At 35.4% G+C, this 18,279-nt stretch overlaps 1 protein-coding gene across 2 annotated transcripts in view; it reads left to right on the top strand.

Moving 5' to 3' along the window:
- Positions 1 to 18,279, top strand: part of SLC26A7 (solute carrier family 26 member 7) — a 153,122-nt gene that overhangs the window by 14,320 nt on the left and 120,523 nt on the right. The window lies entirely within an intron of this gene.

The raw sequence follows: 18,279 nt of genomic DNA on the forward strand, positions 1-18,279 counted from the left end.
TATAATGGTTTTTTTTTGTACTCATCATTTTTGCTGCTATTTATGACCATGCTGCCTTGACTTCATAGCCTTGGTTCTTTATATTAATCATAGATACAAGCACTTGCAACATTGTATCATTTAATTTAAAAAACTGAATAGAGGATTTCAGTTTACCTCTTATTTTAAAAGAAAATCCTTCTTGACTGAAAGCAACTATAAGTGCAAATTTCTCCCTTTACTATGGCATTTAAATCTTGAGGATGCCATCTTAAGAGGATGATAATTATATCCAAACCTATACAAATGCTGACATTTATTTAACACTTTCTTTGTGCCTTCCCTGTGTTGGGCCATAAGCTCCCTTTCTTCTGAGCTTTGCCTGGAGTATTCTTTTAGTTCCCTTCTTTCCTTCCTATCACCTTTGCAAGGTTCCTCCTCTAAGACTTAAACAACACTACCCTAATCCTTCTGAAATGGGTGAAGTCTCTTATGTGATCCTGTAACTTCCAATACTTCTTTCTTTCTAAAAACTTCACATGTAAATATTTATTTACTCTGGGTTTTTCCTGTTAAACTCTGAGATCTGTAGGTGCAGGGATAATATCGCGTCTACTTCATTTATCACTTAATTTCTTGTAACTGGTTAAGTGATTAGCACAAAGGAGTTGTTCAATAAATATTAGTTGAATAAAAGAATCATATTGATAGGGATTATCATTCCATTTTTTTTTAACAGTAGAAGACTGAAGTTCAGAGAGGTTAAATAACTTGTATAAGGTCTCAGCCAAAAAGAGATGAAATTGAGATCCAAATCCATGTTGCTCTGCTTTCCTAAATGTTACTACCTCTAGGGCTGGTCCAGAGGACAGCTAGTTAGTGCCAGATGCATTGGGCTTTGCGCTGCAAGACCAAGTAAAATAATGTATGGGAATCCACCTATCACAGGAAAAGTTCCTGCCTGCTGAGACTCATGCATCTACAGCTTTCCCTGGAATTGAAACACATGTCTCCAACAAGCTCAAGCAAACTAATTCTAACATTGTCCCCCGGAAACACTGGGAGAAAAATCAGAATCATTTAATTGAAGCACTCCTAAGTGCTGCATACAAGGAGGGAGGCTATGGTGTCAGCACAGATGTATCCCTGGATAGACGATGGCCCTGCCAGACTGACACTTCAAAACAAAATAGGAACTTCATGGGAACCTGCAGAATAGAAGCTAGGGAAAAAGAATAAACCCAGAAAATCAAAATGCTACTCAACCCACTCCTTATACCTGAGCCTCCTGGAAGGTCACCACACTAGATTTGCCTCCAATGTCTCCCCAGTCCTCCCCATGATGTTGTTTCTATTGTTGATAGCTCTGTATTACAGGTCACTTAACCTCCCAGACTAGCCCACTCTTGGATTCAGACACTTCCAAATTGCTTCTTTAAGAGTGTTTACTTTCATGGTTTCCCAAACCTCATTAAGTACTGTATATCTGTTCAGGAGGTTACTTGCCCAAAATTTTTTTTTTGTTTATAATTGACACATAATTGTACATGTTTATGCAGTATAGTGTGATGTTTTAATATATATAAACATTGAATAATGATCAAATCAAGGTAGTTATCATGTCTATCACTTCAGATCTTCATCATTTCTTTGTGATAATAACTTTCAGAATCTTCTTTTCTAGCTAACTTGAAATATACAATACATTTTATTAACTGCATGCTACTATGTAATTGAACACCAAAATTTATTCTCCTATCTAACTGTAACTTTGTGCCCACTGACTAATTTCTCCCCACTCCCTCTCTCCCATCCCCTTCACAGCCTCTACTAACCACTATTTTACTCTCTACTTCTATGAGATAAACCTTTTTAGATTCCGCATGTAAGTGAGATTATGTGGTATTTGTCTTTCTGTGTCTGGCTTATTTTACTTAATGTAATGTCCTCCAGGTTCATCCATGTTTGTACAAATGACAGGATTTTATTATATTTTTATAGCTGAATAGAATTCCATGGTTTATACTGCAGTTTCTTTATTTATTTGTCTGTTGATAGATACTTAGATTGATTTCATCTCTTGGCTATTGTGGATAGTGCTACAATAAACATGGGAATGCAGATCTCTCTTCAACATACTGCTTTCAATTCCTTTGGATATATACCCAGTAGTGGAATTGGTGGATCATATGGTAGTTCTATTTTTAATTTTCTGAGGAAGCTCCATACAGTTTTCCATAATGGCTATGCTAATTTACTTTCCCACCAACAGTATATAAGAATTTCCCTCTTTCTGCATCCCCACTAGCATTTGTTATTGATTTATTTTCTGTCATTTTGATGATAGACATTCTAATTCAGGTGAGGTGCATCATTATGGTTTTGATTTACATTTCCCTGAAAATCGTTGAGTTGAGCATTTTGTCATATAGCTGCTGGCCATTTGTATGTCTTTGAAAAAATGTTTATTTAGGCTTTTTGCCTATTTCTTGATTGGATTATTTGGATTTTCTTTGTGGGGTGTGTGTGTGAGTGCCTTTCTAGTTTTTTTGGTTTTTGCTATTGAGTTGTTTGAGTTCCTTTTATATTCCGAATATTAACTTCTAGTTAGATGCATACTTTGCAAATTCTCCCATTCTGTAGGTTGTCTCTTCACTCTGTTGGTTGTTTCCTTTGCTATGCAGAAGCTTTTTAGTTTGATATAATCCCATTAATCTATTTTTGCTTTTGTTGCCTGTGCTTTTGAGATCCTATCCAAAAAATCCTTGCTCAGACCAATGTCCTGAAGCATTTTATTTATGATTTTTTTTAGTGGTTACATAATTTTGGGTATTTTATTTAAGTCATTAATTCATTTTGAGTTGATTTTTGTATATCATGTTGTTTTGGTTAGTATGGCTCTGTAGTATATTTTGAAGTTAGGTAGTGTGATGCCTCCAGCTTTGTTCTTTTTGCTCAAGATTGCTTTGGCTATTCAAGGTCTTTTATTATTCCATACACATTTTAGGCTTTTTTTTCTATTTATGTGAAGAATGTCATTGATATTTTGATAGGGATTGCATTTAATCTGTAGATTTCTTTGGATAGTGTGGACATTTTAATGATATTAATTATTCCAATTTACGAACATGGGATGCCTTTTATTTTGGTCTTCTTCAATTTATTTAATCTATGTTCAATAGTTTTTATTGTAGAGATCTTTCCTATCCTTGGTTATATTTATTCCTAGCTATTTTATTTTATTTTTGTAGCCATTGTAAATGAGATTGCTTTCTTGAATTCTTTTTTGTATAATTCATTTGTAGCATATAAAATGCTTTTGATTTTTTTGATTGATGTATATTGATTTTGTATCCTGAAACTTCCCTGAATTTATTTATTAGTTCTAATAATTTTGTGGTGGAGACTTTAGGATTTTCTAGATATATGATCATGTCACGTGCAAATAGGGGCAATTTGACTCCCTCCTTTCCAATTTGAATGCCCTTTATTTCTTTCTCTTGCCTCATTGCTCTAGCTAGGACTATCAGTACTGTGTTGAATAAAAGTGAAAATGGGCATCCTTGTCTTGTTCCAGATTTTTGAGGAAAAGTTTTCAACTTTTGCCCATTCAGTATGATGTTAGTTGTGGGCCTGTGATATATGGCCTTTATTGTGTTGAGGTATATTTCTTCCATACCTAAATTGTTGAGAGTTTTTATCATGAAGCGATATTGAATTTTATCAAATACTTTTTCTGCATCTATTGAAATGATCATATGGATATTTTTCTTGATTCTCTTAATGTGATGTATTATGTCTACTGGTTGGTGTATCCTCAACCTTCCTTGCATCCCTGGGATGAATCCTAACTGATCATGGTGAATGATTTTTCTTTTTTTAGTGTGTTGTTGAATTCAGTTTACTAATATTTTGTTGAGGATTTTTCGTACTTAACTCTGTTAGGCATATTGGCATTCCCCCCACCTCTTTTTGTTGTTGTTGTGTCTTTATCTTATTTTGGTCTCAGGGTAATGCTAGCCTCATAGAATGAGTTTGGCAGTATTCTCTCCTCTTCAACTGTTTTGGAAGACTTTGAGAAGAATTGACATTAATTTTTCTTTAAATGTTTGATAGAATTCAGCAGTGAAGCCATCAGATTCTTGGCTTTTCTTTGATGAGAAGAGTCTTTATTATTGCTTTAATTCCATTATTAATTATTGGTCTGTTCAGGTTTTCTATTTCTTCATGATTCAATCTTGGTAGGTCCTATGTGTTCGAACATTTATCCATTTCTTCCAGATTTCCCAATTCATTGGTCAATAGTTGTTCACAACAGTCTTTTATGACCTTTTGTATTTCTGTGGTATCAACTGTAATATCTCGTTTTTAATATCTGATTTTATTTGAGTTGTTTCTCTTTTCTGCTTGGTTAGTCTAGCTAAAGGTTTGTTAATTTTGTCTGTCTTTAAGAAATGCCCAACACTTTGTTTTCTTGATCTTTCACATTTAAAAAAATCTATTTTTTAAAAACATTTCTGTTCTGATCTTTGTTATTTCCTTTTACTAATTAGTGGGTTAGCTGTTTTTCTAGTTTGTTGAGGTATAGCATTAGGCTGTTTACTAGAGATCTTTTTACTTCCTGAATGTAGGGATTTATTGCTATAAACTTCTCTCTTAGAACAGCTTTTGCTGTATCCTACAGGTTTTGGTATGTTGTGCTTCCATTTTCGTTTGTGTCAAGGAATTTTTAATTACCTTTTAAATTTCTTCATTGATGCATTATTATTCAGGAGAATGTTGTTTAATTTCCATTTATTTCTACAGTTTCCAATATTCCTTCTGACACTGACTTCTATTTTTATTTCATTTAGGTCAGAAAAGATACTTGATATGATTTCATTTTTAAAATTTTATGAAGACTTGTTTTCTGAACTAATATATGGTCTTTCCTGGAGAATGTTCCATTTTCTGTTGAGAAGATCTGTCCATTGCTAAAAGTGAGGTGTTAAAGTCCCCTACTATTACTGTATTGCAACTGATCTCTCCGTTTAGATATATTAATATTTGATTTATATATTTGGGTGCTCCAGTATTGGGTGTATATATATTTGAAACGGTTATATCCTCTTGGTATATTGACCCATTTATCATTGTATAATGTCCTTATTTGTCTTTTTTAAACCATTCTTGACATAATGCCCATTTTATTTAAAATAAGTATAGCTGCTCCTTCTTGGTTTTGGTTTCCATTTGTATAGAATCTTTTTCTATCTCTTCACTTTCAGTCTATGTGTGCCTTTAGAGATGAAGTGGGTTTTTTGTAGGCAGGATATAGTTGGACCTTATTTTATTTTAATTCATTCAGCCATATTCAAAGTGTCACTGATAGTGACACACTGTCTGTGTGTCTTTTCATTGAATAATTTAATCCATTTGCATTTAATGTTATTATTGATAGGTAAGGATTTACTACTGTCATTTTGTTTCTTGTTTCTGGTTGTTTTGTAGTTTCTTTTTTCCCTTTTTCCTCTCTTACTGTCTTCATTTGTGGTTAAGTGACTTTCTCTAGTAATATGTTCTGCTTCTGTGCTATTTATTTTTAGTGTATCCATTATAGATTTTTTTTGTGGTTATTATGAGGCTTACAAAAATTTTTATAGTTGTAACAGGCTATTTTAAACTGATACCAACTTAATCTTGATCACAAAACAAACAAAAAAACTAACAAAAACAAACTTTGTACTTTTATACCAATTCCTCCCATTTTGACTTTTTGATGTTTCAACTTACATATTTTATGTTGCCCATTTCTTAACCCATTGTTGTAGTCATTATTGTCTTTAATAGTTTTGTTTTTTAGTTTTCATACTAAAGATATAAGTGGTTTATACACCACAATTACAGTATTAGAGTATTCTAAAATTTTTTGTATGCTCAGTTTTACCAGTGAGTTTTATACTTTTTGATTTTTTTTGTTACATGTCAGCATACTTTTCTTGTAGCTTAAAGAACTTTCTTTAGCATTTTATGCAAGGCAGGTTTGGTACTGATGAATTTCCTCAGATCTTGTTTATGTGGTAGTCTTGATCTCTCCTTCACATTTGAAGGTTACCTTCGCTTAGTACATATATTGGTGTGGTATTCTTGGACATAGTATTCTTGGATAACAGTTTTTTTTGTTTTGTTTTGTTTTCCCTTAGAACTTTGAATATACCATTCTACTGTCTCCTGACTTGTAGGGTTTCTGCTAATAAATCTTTTGAAAGCCAGATTGAGACTCTGTTCAATGTGATATATTTCTTTTGCTGCTGCTTTGAATATTCTTTATTTGTCTTTGGTTTTTGCTAATTTGACCATAATTCGTCTTGGGAATTTTCTCTTTGGGTTGAATTTTATTGGTTACTTCCAAGGTTCATGTTCCTGGATGCTGCCATCTTTCTCCTGATTTGAGAAATTTTCAGCCATTAATTTCTTAAATATGCCTTCCAGTCCTTTTTCTCTCTTTTTTAAGTGTTCCTAGTAAGTGGAGATTAGTTCACTCAATGGTGTCCCATTTTTCTTTTTCTCTTTTGATTGGGTAATTTCATATGTTCTGTGTTTGAGCTCACTTAGTCTTTCCTCTGTTTCATCAAATCTACTGTGGAAGCTTTGTACTGAGATTTTCAGCTTAGTTATTGTATGTTTTATTTCAAGGATTTCTCTTTTTTTAATTGTTTATATTTATTTGCCAAATTTCTCATTTTCTTCCTGGATTGTTTTCTAAATTTAATTTTTTATACTTTTTTTGTGATTTTCTAATTTTCAAAAAAGTATTATTCTGAATTCTTTGTCAGCCATTTCATAGATTGTCAATTCTTCTTGGTCCATTATTGGAGCTCTGTTGGTTTCTTTTTGTGGTCTCATATTTCCATGAGTTTTCGCAATCCTTGTGTCTTTACATTGATTCCTGCACTTTTGAGAAGATAACCACTTCTTCCAGCTTTTGGAGGTACTCTTTGGTGGTACTAGACCTTTACTACTTAATATTGGAACTTAATCTCAGGCCTGATATTCCTTTCCATTCTGGGGAGAACTTGTAGTAAGCACCAGAACTTAAATGCTGCACCCAAACTAAATCACTGCTTGCTATTGTTTCCTGGTCTGGGGAAAATTTACTGTGATCATTGGAACTTAAACACTGCACTAGAACCAAAACACAGAGCTGCAGTGCTTTCCAGGCCTGGTAAAGACTTAAAGGAGCACCAGCACTTAATTGCCAAGGTTTTAGTTGTTTCCAGGAGAGGGGACAGCTCCACTGGAGCACCAGAGATTTGTGATAAATCCAGCCAGGGTTTCAGGCCTCAGGTGGTTATTTTTTAAAGCTCTCAATGAACACATACTCTTGCCACCCACCAATCTCTGGCAGCCATTGACCGTATGAAATAGGTAAACTGAATACTTCAGATGTCTCTCTAAGGGATATCTCTTACAGAGGAAGTTACTAGGAACATTCTGAGAAATTCAAATTTCTATGAATTGAGTTCTTTTCCTTGGTCAAATAAATTGTTCTTTTCGCTAGTTTTTAGGACTTTTACCCTTAAGATCCCCCTGAATTTGCCAGCATCATCTTAACTTGGTAGTACATTAAAGTAGGACTGTATTACTGGTTATCCAAGAGGTTTCTAAAGTACCAAGGATCTTGGTAAGGTTTCTGCTAACCAGCACCACTGTCTGTAAGTGCCATCAAGAAGAAAATCTGATAATGGCTCTTCTCTGTCAAGATCTGAACCACTCAATTCTGCTGTAGTCATAAGGACTGGTTCCCCGGTCCACTATAACTAAGGTATTATAATTTATCTTGCTTTATACTACTAGCTTTACCTGTTCTTGCATGTGTACTTCTCGTCTTTAAGATAATGCCCAAATATTATTTTCTCACTGCAGCCTAGCCCAACCATTCCATTTCACATTTCCTCCCTTCCATGCTCTCCAAACTTTCCTTATGTCTTTTATTCTGCTCTGATTTTTCTTTTTTATGGCACTAAATAATTTATATATTTTATGTCAATTATTTATTGTTGTATGCTGCATATTCTCTTGTATACACCATGAAAGCAGGGATTGTAGCCTATTTTTTAAAAAAGATTTATCCTAAGTGGCTAGAGCAGTGCTGGAAAATAGTAGATAATTCTACTAATGCTTGTTAAATGAAGAAATATTATTTTAGCTGCTTCTTACTAAGCTCAGACAACTTGGAGACCACCATTTTCTTACATACTTTCTTCATCTGAACGCAAAGTTAGAGATAAAGAACCAAAGTATGTGGGGAGGAAAATTCTTGTCCTCTGCTGCTTCCAGGCTCGGGGGTGGTCTAGAGAAATCTTTTTTTTCTTGAGACGGAGTCTCGCTCTGTCGCCCAGGCTGGAGTGCAGTGGTGCGATCTCGGCTCACTGGAAGCTCCGCCTCTCGGGTTCACCCCGTTCTCCTTCCTCAGCCTCCCGAGTAGCTGGGACTACAGGCGCACGCCGCCACGCCCGGCTAATTTTTTGTATTTTTAGTAGAGACGGGGTTTCACTGTGTTAGCCAGGATGGTCTCGATCTCCTGACCTTGTGATCCGCCTGCCTCGGCCTCTCAAAGTGTTGGGATTACAGGCGTGAGCCGCAGCGCCCGGCCGAGAAATCTTACAGAAAGTTAGTCCTTCACAAAAACACTGAAACATGCCAGGGGATAATTCCTGTTTACCTTTACCTAGTTATGGGTGTTCATGGGGAAAGAGTGTCAGGATCTACAAGAAGTTTTTGTGCTTAGTACTTCCTAAAAAACTAGCCTTTAACACTGTTGTGTTGTTACTGGCCTCTGTAATGAATTTCTTAGTTTCATTCTATGTCTCGGGTTGTTCACAGTTCTCTTGATGATGACTGCTTGGCGTTGCTTACCCTTTCATCTACCTGATAGTCAGGACCCTCCTTTTGTCTTTGATCCTTTGCTTCTCTCCTCATATTATCTGTTACTTTAGGTGAATATATAATTTTCAGAATCCTTTCTGTGTTCACCTGGGCTTCATGGAAGAGACCCTGGTACTTTGCTTGATATACAATAGTTTACTGATAAATGGAAGTAATTCTTAGTATAATATTCCTTAATAATAGATGTTTGCAATCTAAATGGACCCCTGGACACAAAAGCAACCAATTAAAATCATTTTGGTAGATACTGCAAATGAAGAACATATAGCATGAACTAACATCATTAAAAGCATGATCAACTCTTCCTGGAATGGGGATGAAGTCGTTAGTCAGCAAAAGTTTTAAGAGAAAATTATGTTTTTACCTAATCTTGAAGGCTACATAAAAGTTTACTAGATACCACTGATGAAGGGCACTATAGACAAAGGAAAAACGTATGCAATGACAAGAAGAATGAAAGTTTGTTTAAATACTTTCTAATAATATAATTTGGTGAGAATTGAAACTGGAGAATTTAACATAGTCTAGGTCATAAAAGGCTTGTATGACACAGAAAAAGAGTTTGGGTTGATTTTAGAAGGCGATGGAGAGCCATTGGTGGATCTTATGGAGGGCTATGGAGGGACATATGTTTTACAATAATTTCTGTGGCAGCAGCTTACATTACATGCTTGGAAGAGGCAAGAGGCTACTTAGGAGAGACTAGATAGGAGAAATTATCTCTGGAAAATAAAGCATTGCTATCTGAACAGACAAAGGCAGAAATAGTGGCAGTAGGAATAGAAAAGAGGGAAAAATTCCATCCATATTAAGTGGAATAGATAAGTTTAGATCAGTGTTTTGTGTCATATAAGGGTAAAAAAAAAGAGACTATTTTGATGACTTCCAGGTTTCTTAATTGGGTGACTGGATGGGTGGTGATGCCATTTTCTGAGATAGAGCATAAATAAACAAAACAACCAGTGTTTGTTTTTGTTTTGTTTCTAATGTATTGTTTTGTTGTTATGGAGGGGTTGGTGGTGAGAGGGACCAAAATAAACAATTTCCATCTTGTATTTGTTATGTAAGTGCCTACAGGACCTCTTGTTATCCATTTGGGTCTAGGCCTTAGAAAGGATATCATAAAGATGTATATATTGTGGTCATGGTATGGGATTGGATCAGATAATTAATGGATAGTTTGTAGAATAGAAAGAGAAATGAGGATGGAAGCAACCTTGGGAATGCTGACATTTAAGAGTGGTGAGAGCTAGAAGAGCGAGGTGAGAAGATATGGTCTATGAATATCAGGGTGCTCTGGGAGCCAAGTGCTGAAATAGTTTAAACAAAGGCATTGACAGGGCCAAATGTAGCAAACTTAAAATGTATATATGAGACATACAGTTCTCAGGACAGAAAAAATTAATGATTAGAAACTCAGAGTGAAATTTAATAAGAATATAACACTGAAAAATATGCTTAGTGACAAAATCAGATACAACCAAATAACTTTGTGACTTTTCAGGAAGGTAGGCAACTTGGAAAGGCCATTCATTTGTGAAAGTTTGTTCATCCTTCAACCCCCACTTCAAGTCTTATCTTCCGATAACACTTTTTTTGTGATTATGTTTCTCATAATTTTTCTACTTTCTCTGAATTTTGGTTACATTAATTATCATATAAATTGCACATATAATTGTTGAATGTTGGATGAAACTTTGTGTTAGTTGAGGACCTTGTAATTCATATCTTATGTCCCTTTGTATCTCTCATGGAATTTAATATGGATTTGGAGACACCATAAGAGCTTTATAAATAATTAAGAACTGTCAGGAAGACCTCAGTTTTGAACTTTGGATGTATCACTTGAACAAGTTGTTCAGCTGCTCTAAGATTTAGTATTCCAGTATGTAAAATAGGGACAATAATACCTAGTACACAGAGTTGCTTTGAAAAACAAATGAGAGAATATAAGGTGCTCAGGGCAGAATCTAGTATAAAGGAAATATTCAATAAATGCTATTATTGTAACCTTATTATTATCATCTATTCTCCACTAGAACATAAACTAGGATTTTATAAATATCAACTCCACAAAGACAAAGATTTTTATCTGGATTTGTCTTAGTCTATTTTGTGCTGCTATAATAAAATGCTGAGACTGGATAAATTGTAATGGACAGAAATTTATTGGCTCATAGTTCTGAAGGCTGGGAAGTCCAAGTCTGAACAGCTGTCATCTGGCAAGGGCCTTCTTTCTGTCTTATAACATAGTGGTAGACAGAGAGAGAGAGAGAAGCAGAGAGAAAGAGAATGAGAAAGAGAGAGAGGAAGAAAGAGAGATAGAGAGCACCAAGGAATGCAAGAATGTGTGCAAGAGAGGGTGACCTCACTCCCTCAATAATGGCATTAGTCCATTCACAAGAGTGGAGCCCTCATAACTTAATTCTTAAAGGTCTCACCTCTTAATACTCTTATACTGACAACTAAATTTCAACATGAATTTGGAAGAAGCAAACATTCAAACCATAGCAGAGTTGTTAATTGATATATCTCCAGTGCCTGGCACATAGATAGGTGAATTAAGCATACAAAGTGCTTAATTCTAGACACTTCTAGAATTTTTTATATTTCTAGATTTTAGCTTTGCTACCTGAAGGTAAGAAGATAAGGAGGTGGAAAACATTAGCTTTGCAAGAAATCTTTCAAAAACAATTAGGTTAGACAAATTCTAGACATCTTTTTTAAGGGCAGTCTCTTACCTCAAATTTTCCAAGGATGGGTACTTTGAAATTTACTTCCATATATCACTGATATCAATTATTGGATAGATACCATTTAACATCCGCAGGTACTCTATGCATAAATGCGCATATATTCTGTCTCTCTTCCACTTCTCTTATCTCCCTCACCCTCATCTATCTGGTTAAAAAACAGAAACAGAAAAAGAAAACAAACAAATCCAAAACAGCATAGGAAAAGATACCATATAGCTTAATTAACATTTTAGACTCACTCTCTATATGTAGAATATATATAGAATATATAATTGTAATATGTAACAACATAGAATATAGAATTTTGGGCCTCTGGGCATGTAGCCAGCACTTACACAATAACTGGGTAAAAGATTATTTATTTATTTTTTTGAGACAGTGTCTTGCTTCGTTGCCCAGGTTGGAGTGCAGAGGCATGTTCACAGTTCACTGCAGCCTTGACCTCCCAGTCTCAAATGATCCTCCCACTTCCGTCTTCTGAGTAGCTGGGACTACAGGCATACATCTTTCACAGATTTTTTTCTTTTAAAGTTTTTGTGGAGACAGGGTCTCATTGTATGGCTCAGGCTGGTCTTGAAACCGTGGGCTCAAGTGATCCACCCTCCTTGGTCTCTCAAGAGCTGGGACTATGGTTATGAGCCACCATGCCTGGCCTAAAAGAATATTTTAATGACATTTTGTATCCTTACATGATACATGTGGATCCATGATCATTCTCTTTTAGCTTATTGTGCATAAACTTTGGGGGAATTGCTGGGGAATGGCACTGTGCAAAGAGAAACATCATTACTGCTTTGGTATGATATTGGATGTCCAAGCCACTTCCTCCTCTAAGGGTAAATTGTGTGAGAAAGGAGTGCTGGCCTGGACCATGACTGTATGCACTGGTCTGACCAGACAACGCCTCTCAGTCTTGCTTAGAGTCAGGGATTAGTGTTGTGTGCCTTTTCCCTTGCTTGGTATTTCCACATTTTCATGTGGGCCTTAATGTTTGCTATTGCACACTTATCCTCTTGAAGCCAGTGAGCTAACTAATCCTCTCTGAAAATAACTGGATTATCTTTAAGTAGTAAATTAACCCTTTCAGAGCATGATGGCTGTATATAATCAATTTTTGAATTAATTAAACAATCACAATCTGAAAAGTGATATCATCCCACATGCATGGTGTGATGTTTACTTACATAATTCTGTCACTTTATGGCCAAGGGATTACTTCTTTTTTTTCCTAAAATTTTGAATATAGCTAAGTAACATCTCTTCTACTAAAATATCAAAAGATAGAAATCATAAAAAGAAAGACATGCCATTTATTAGTGATCTTGAAAAAATAATTCATAGAATTTCAAAATCTAGTTTAAGAAAACAAATTCACTACTAACTTGCATTTGTATATTATTTTATTATTACTATTATCTTGCATTCATTTGACTTTTTTTACTTTTCAAAGAAGTCATTGATTTTTAGTGTGGTGCTATGAGCCTCATTTTTGTTTATAAATCCTGGATTCCATTAAATATAACTACAATGAAAATTTTAGCAGATACTAGGAGTAGGAGATGTTGTTCATCAAAATTCTTCTCCAAATCAAGCCCCCTTGTAGCCAAGATTATTTTTTCCTTCTGTGCTGAACTGGACCTGAACCGACCATTCTCATTTCCTTCCTCTAGTAATTGGGCTTTATGGGGGTTAGAAACTATGCAGGATTCACACTTGACTGTCCCTCTTTCTACTTGGGTTAAAATTTGCTGAAGTAGAAAAAATTCTTTGGCCAACAATCTCGGACAAAGCCGTAAGTTGCTGATTTTTTTAAATGCACTTCATCTTATCATCTGCTTCCTTCCATATCACAGAAACTTTTGGTTTTATTCCATTTAACATTGAGACCCAGAAAACCAGAAACCACTGTTGCTGTCACTTTCTCTTCCTAACCTGGGGGTCTCAGAGTCTGAAGTAAAAATGTTAAGAAGAAACAAAGAAATGGTATATTTCATGTATATTTGCGTTTCAACACACATGCATGCCTCTGGTTCCTGTCATCCTTAGAATTCTTGACATGGCATCAAGTCCTTTCTCAATGAGCCCTCTTTTCCCTTGCTTTCCTTCGAATACTGAGATGTGTGTCCTTCTCCCTGGCTTGAACTTCCAGTGATTTCTTCATTGCCAGCCTTTACTAATGCATCCTCAGGAACCCCTCTTTCTTTGGGAATAAACTGCATACTTTCAAAATGTTCACAAAATATTCTCTCTACCTGTTTGCCTTTCTTAAAACCTGGCTCTCTCATACAAAGGCATTATCTCCTGAACATCTCTCTCAAGTGGAGGCTAATCATTCTCCCACTGCCTTTGGTAATTCGTGCATAAAACTGCTATTTGCATGCTCATTATCTGCCCTGTTCAATACTGCATCCCCATTTGCACATGCTCCTTTCAAAGTCAATATTTTTTCATGCTCATATATTTTTGTAAAATTTTAAAAGTAAGATATTTTAACATAAATTGAGAACAACGTCTCTTCCCAACTCAACCTCATTTGGGTCACACATCTTATGTCCAGTGGCATCAAAGTGGATGCAATATGTTTACAATCTGGCTAAGAAAAAGTTGCCACAAAATACTGACATTGATGGACATAAAATAGAACTCATAATATGGCCCTATAACCAGAACATTGTCAATAACCTTGTTAATGTCTGCAATTCAAATATTTATGTTTCTGTATAAGAAAACTTAAAATTCCCTAAAACTTTACAGCTATCAAGAATTTTAATGGAGGCTTTTTCAATTTTATAGTTTAAACTTCACATATTATTAACTTGGTACAAAGCTAAAATAAAATATTTTAATGTATCAATATTAAAAAACAAACTTAAACAAACAATGCTATCTTAGGCTTATTCCCCCCCAAATTAGTGACTGAGTCAGGATTTATGTGCTACTACCATATATCATTAGGGAATGTAAACCAAGAGGGCAGGAGCTAGAGACTAGGAGGTAGAGATGAGAGGATGCTTGTTACAGAGCGGACTACCTTCAAGAGTGGCTGACTGCCATATCATTGGGACCATGCCCCCTGCAAAGCTATCAATGTCACTTCTAGACCATCTTTCAGTGGCAGGGGGAGGGGGGAAGTGGAAATATTTATTCTCTAGCTCACTCTCTTATTGGTCAAAGTTTTATTCCTTGGGTGCTCCTCTGAGTTGGCATGTATGAGTCTGGGCATTAACAGAATCCCAGAGCAGGTGTCAACAGGGAAGCCCCACGGCTCTAGAAAAAAAAAAGGACCTGTCAAATTGCATCACAGGAAGTCAGACAGAGCTCTTGCAGAGCGACAAGAGACAGGTGAGGCCAAGAACATCTGAATTGATACATAAGAGATATCTGACATACAAGAGGAAAGCCAAAATTATCTTTCTATTCTCTGTATAGAAAATATTATACAAATCATTGTCATATGTAGTAGTGTTCAAAGACTATACAGCCTAAAATCATAATATATAGAAGTATATACTATATATGTATACAGAGGTATCATAGAGTAAAAGTATTATAGAAGTATATCATGAAATTAATGCAAAGACGTTATTTTTTTCTGGATCATGGAATTTGTCAGCTTCTTACAATTTATAATTTGGTGTGATTTCCCATTCTAAATAAATATTTGCCTTTTTTTAATTAACAAAAATTATATATGCTTATGAAGTACAACATGATGTTTTGATATATGTATGCATTATGAAATGGCTAAATCAAGCTAATTAACATATGCATTACCTCACACTTTTTTTGTTGTAAGAACACTTAAAATCTATTTTAGCTATTTTCAAGTGTGCAATATATTGTTATTAACTATAGTCATCATAGTGTAAAATAGGTCTTTTGAACTTATTTGTCCTAACTGAAATTTTTTGCCTTTTGACCAACATATCTCCAATTCTCCTCCAAATCCCAACCCCCCTCAGCTTCTGGTAACTATCATTTCACTCTTTCTATTAGTTAAGCTTCTTTAGATTCCCTACGCAAGTAAGATTAGGTAGTAATTGTCTTTCTGTGCCTAGCTTATTTCATTTAATATGTCCTTCAAATTCATCTACAGTGTCACAAATGATAGGATCCCCTTATTTTAAGACTGAACAGTATTTCATTGTGTGTGTGTATATATATATATATATATATATATATATCTCACATTTTAAAAAATCCATTTATCCTTTGATGGACACTTAGGTTGATTCCCTATCTCAGCTATTGTGAATAGTGCTGCAATGAATGTGGGAGTGCAGGTATCTTTTTGATATACTGATTTCATTTTCTTTGGATATATGCCCAGTAGTGGAATTGCTGAATCATATAGAAGTTCTATTTTTAATTTTTTGAGGAACCTCCGTACTGTTTTCCATAATGACTATACTAATTTACATGACCACCAACGGTATACGTGGCTTTCCTTTTCTTCATATCCTCATCAACACTTATCTTTTGTCTTTTTCGTAATAGTCATTCTAACTGAGGTGAGGCTATATCACATTGTGGTTTTAATTTGTATTTCCCTAATGATTAGTGTTGTTGTGTATTTTATTTTATTTTATTTTTTTTGAGACGGAGTCTTGCTGTTGCCCAGGCTGGACTGCAGTGGCATGGTCTCGGCTCACTGCAAGCTCTGCCTCCCGGGTTCACACCATTCTCCTGCCTCAGCCTCCCTAGTAGCTGGGACTACAGGCGTCTACCACTACGCCCGGCTATTTTTTTGTATTTTTGGTAGAGACAGAGTTTCACCGTGTTAGCCAGGATGGTCTCCATCTCCTGACCTTGTGTCCGCCCACCTCGGCCTCCCAAAGTGCTGGAATTACAGGCGTGAGCCACTGCGCCTGGCCGTGTGTTTTTTATTTTAATATACCTATTGGTCCTTTGTATGTCTTCTCCTGAGAAACTTCTATTCATGTCCTTTGCCAATTTAAAAAAATCAGATTACTTATTTTCTTGCTCTTGAGTTGTTTGAGTTCCTTACATATTTTGGATATTAACTTCTCATTGGATGTATGGTTGGCAAATATTTTATCCCCATTCTGTAGGTTGTCTCTTCACTCTTTTCCTTTGCTGTGCAGAAGCTTTTTAGTTTGATGTAATCTCATTAGTCTATTTTTTCTTTTGTTGCCTATGATTTTTGGCATCATATAAAAAATAAATTAGTGCCCAGACCAATGTCATGGAGCTTTTCTACAATATTTTCTTCCAGTTGTTTTATAGTTTCACCTTTTATGTGGAAGGTAACTAATTCTATGTGCAATTTTATCTTTCCTGTGGGAAGCCTCCCAACATATGTAAGATTTAGGACTTGCAAAACCTGCATCTGCCCCTTGGCTCAAGTTTCCCGTATCTCAAAACTTGTAAGAAAACAAACTCAACTTTTCTTGATCTCATGTCCCCATTTAGCACCAAGCCTTTCTCTCCTCTTCTGAATGGTACTTTTCAAAGATGAATTCATATTGTCTGCCTCTTCTCCTTCCACCAAGATCCATTTGCTCCTCCTTGTTCCCCACATCCTCTATCCCCCAGGAAGCACTCTTTCCAAGGCCACCAGTGGTCTCTCTCTTGTCAAAGTCAAAAGGACATTTCTATTATTTGCCAGGAGTGCCATTTCAGTGGAATTACCACAGATTCTTGGCCATGGCTTCCTTTATGCTCTTTCCCCCTACTTTTTTTTCTCTGCATCTGGCAATTCTCATTGGTTTATTTTTCCTTCTTTTCATCTGATCAGTCTCTTCACATGACTAATTCAGTACTTTGGATCCAGTCAGCCACCTTTGGCCCTGTGGTGTATTCCAAAAGAAAGTGTTCTGTGCTCAAACCTCAGGCAGTGAAACTGATTAGTTTTTAAAATATGTATGTGTAACACCTGTTTATATATGATGAGCTATATTTCTTTGGGAAATTCTGTCCCTTTCTTCACTGCCACAACCTGGATATCTGTGGTAGTTTCCTAACTGCTCTTTCTGTCAATCTTGTTTTTCTTCCGTGTAACTTCTGTAGTTATCACCTAAAAGTAAACCTCATCACAATTTCTCCCATTAGAAACAAATTTCCTAATGGCTTCCTTAAAATTCAGGATAATGTTCATATTGCTTTAAAAAGTCTTAATCAAAAATGTTTAAATTGCATAGGTTTTATGAACTCATTGTACAAAGTGATAAAGATTCAAAGATAGATTAAAAAAAACACCAGTAGCCCTCTCTTTGGATTTTTACATAAGAGTATCATACAAAACATAAGTCTGAGACTTGTTTTTCATGTGTAACCACGTAAAATGGACATGTCTCCCAGTTAATGGGTGTAGTTCTTAGTCTCTTAAAGAGCTGTATAATATTCCATAGTACAATTGTGCAGAAGTGTGTCTAATGATCTTTATATTGATACAGGCATTGAAATTACAGTCGGCCCTCCATATCCATAAGCATCAAAGCCCCGGAATATGGAGGGCTGGCTATACTATGCCATTTTCTACAAATGACTTGAAAATCTGCAGATTTTGGTATCCCGGTGTGTCCTGGAACCAATTGCCAGCAAATACAAAAGTCTGCCTGTATTTTCATGTTCAACCAGTACATAAAGTATTTTA

This window comes from Pongo abelii, chromosome 7 (assembly GCF_028885655.2).
Source record: "Pongo abelii isolate AG06213 chromosome 7, NHGRI_mPonAbe1-v2.0_pri, whole genome shotgun sequence".
Lineage (NCBI taxonomy): Eukaryota > Metazoa > Chordata > Mammalia > Primates > Hominidae > Pongo > Pongo abelii.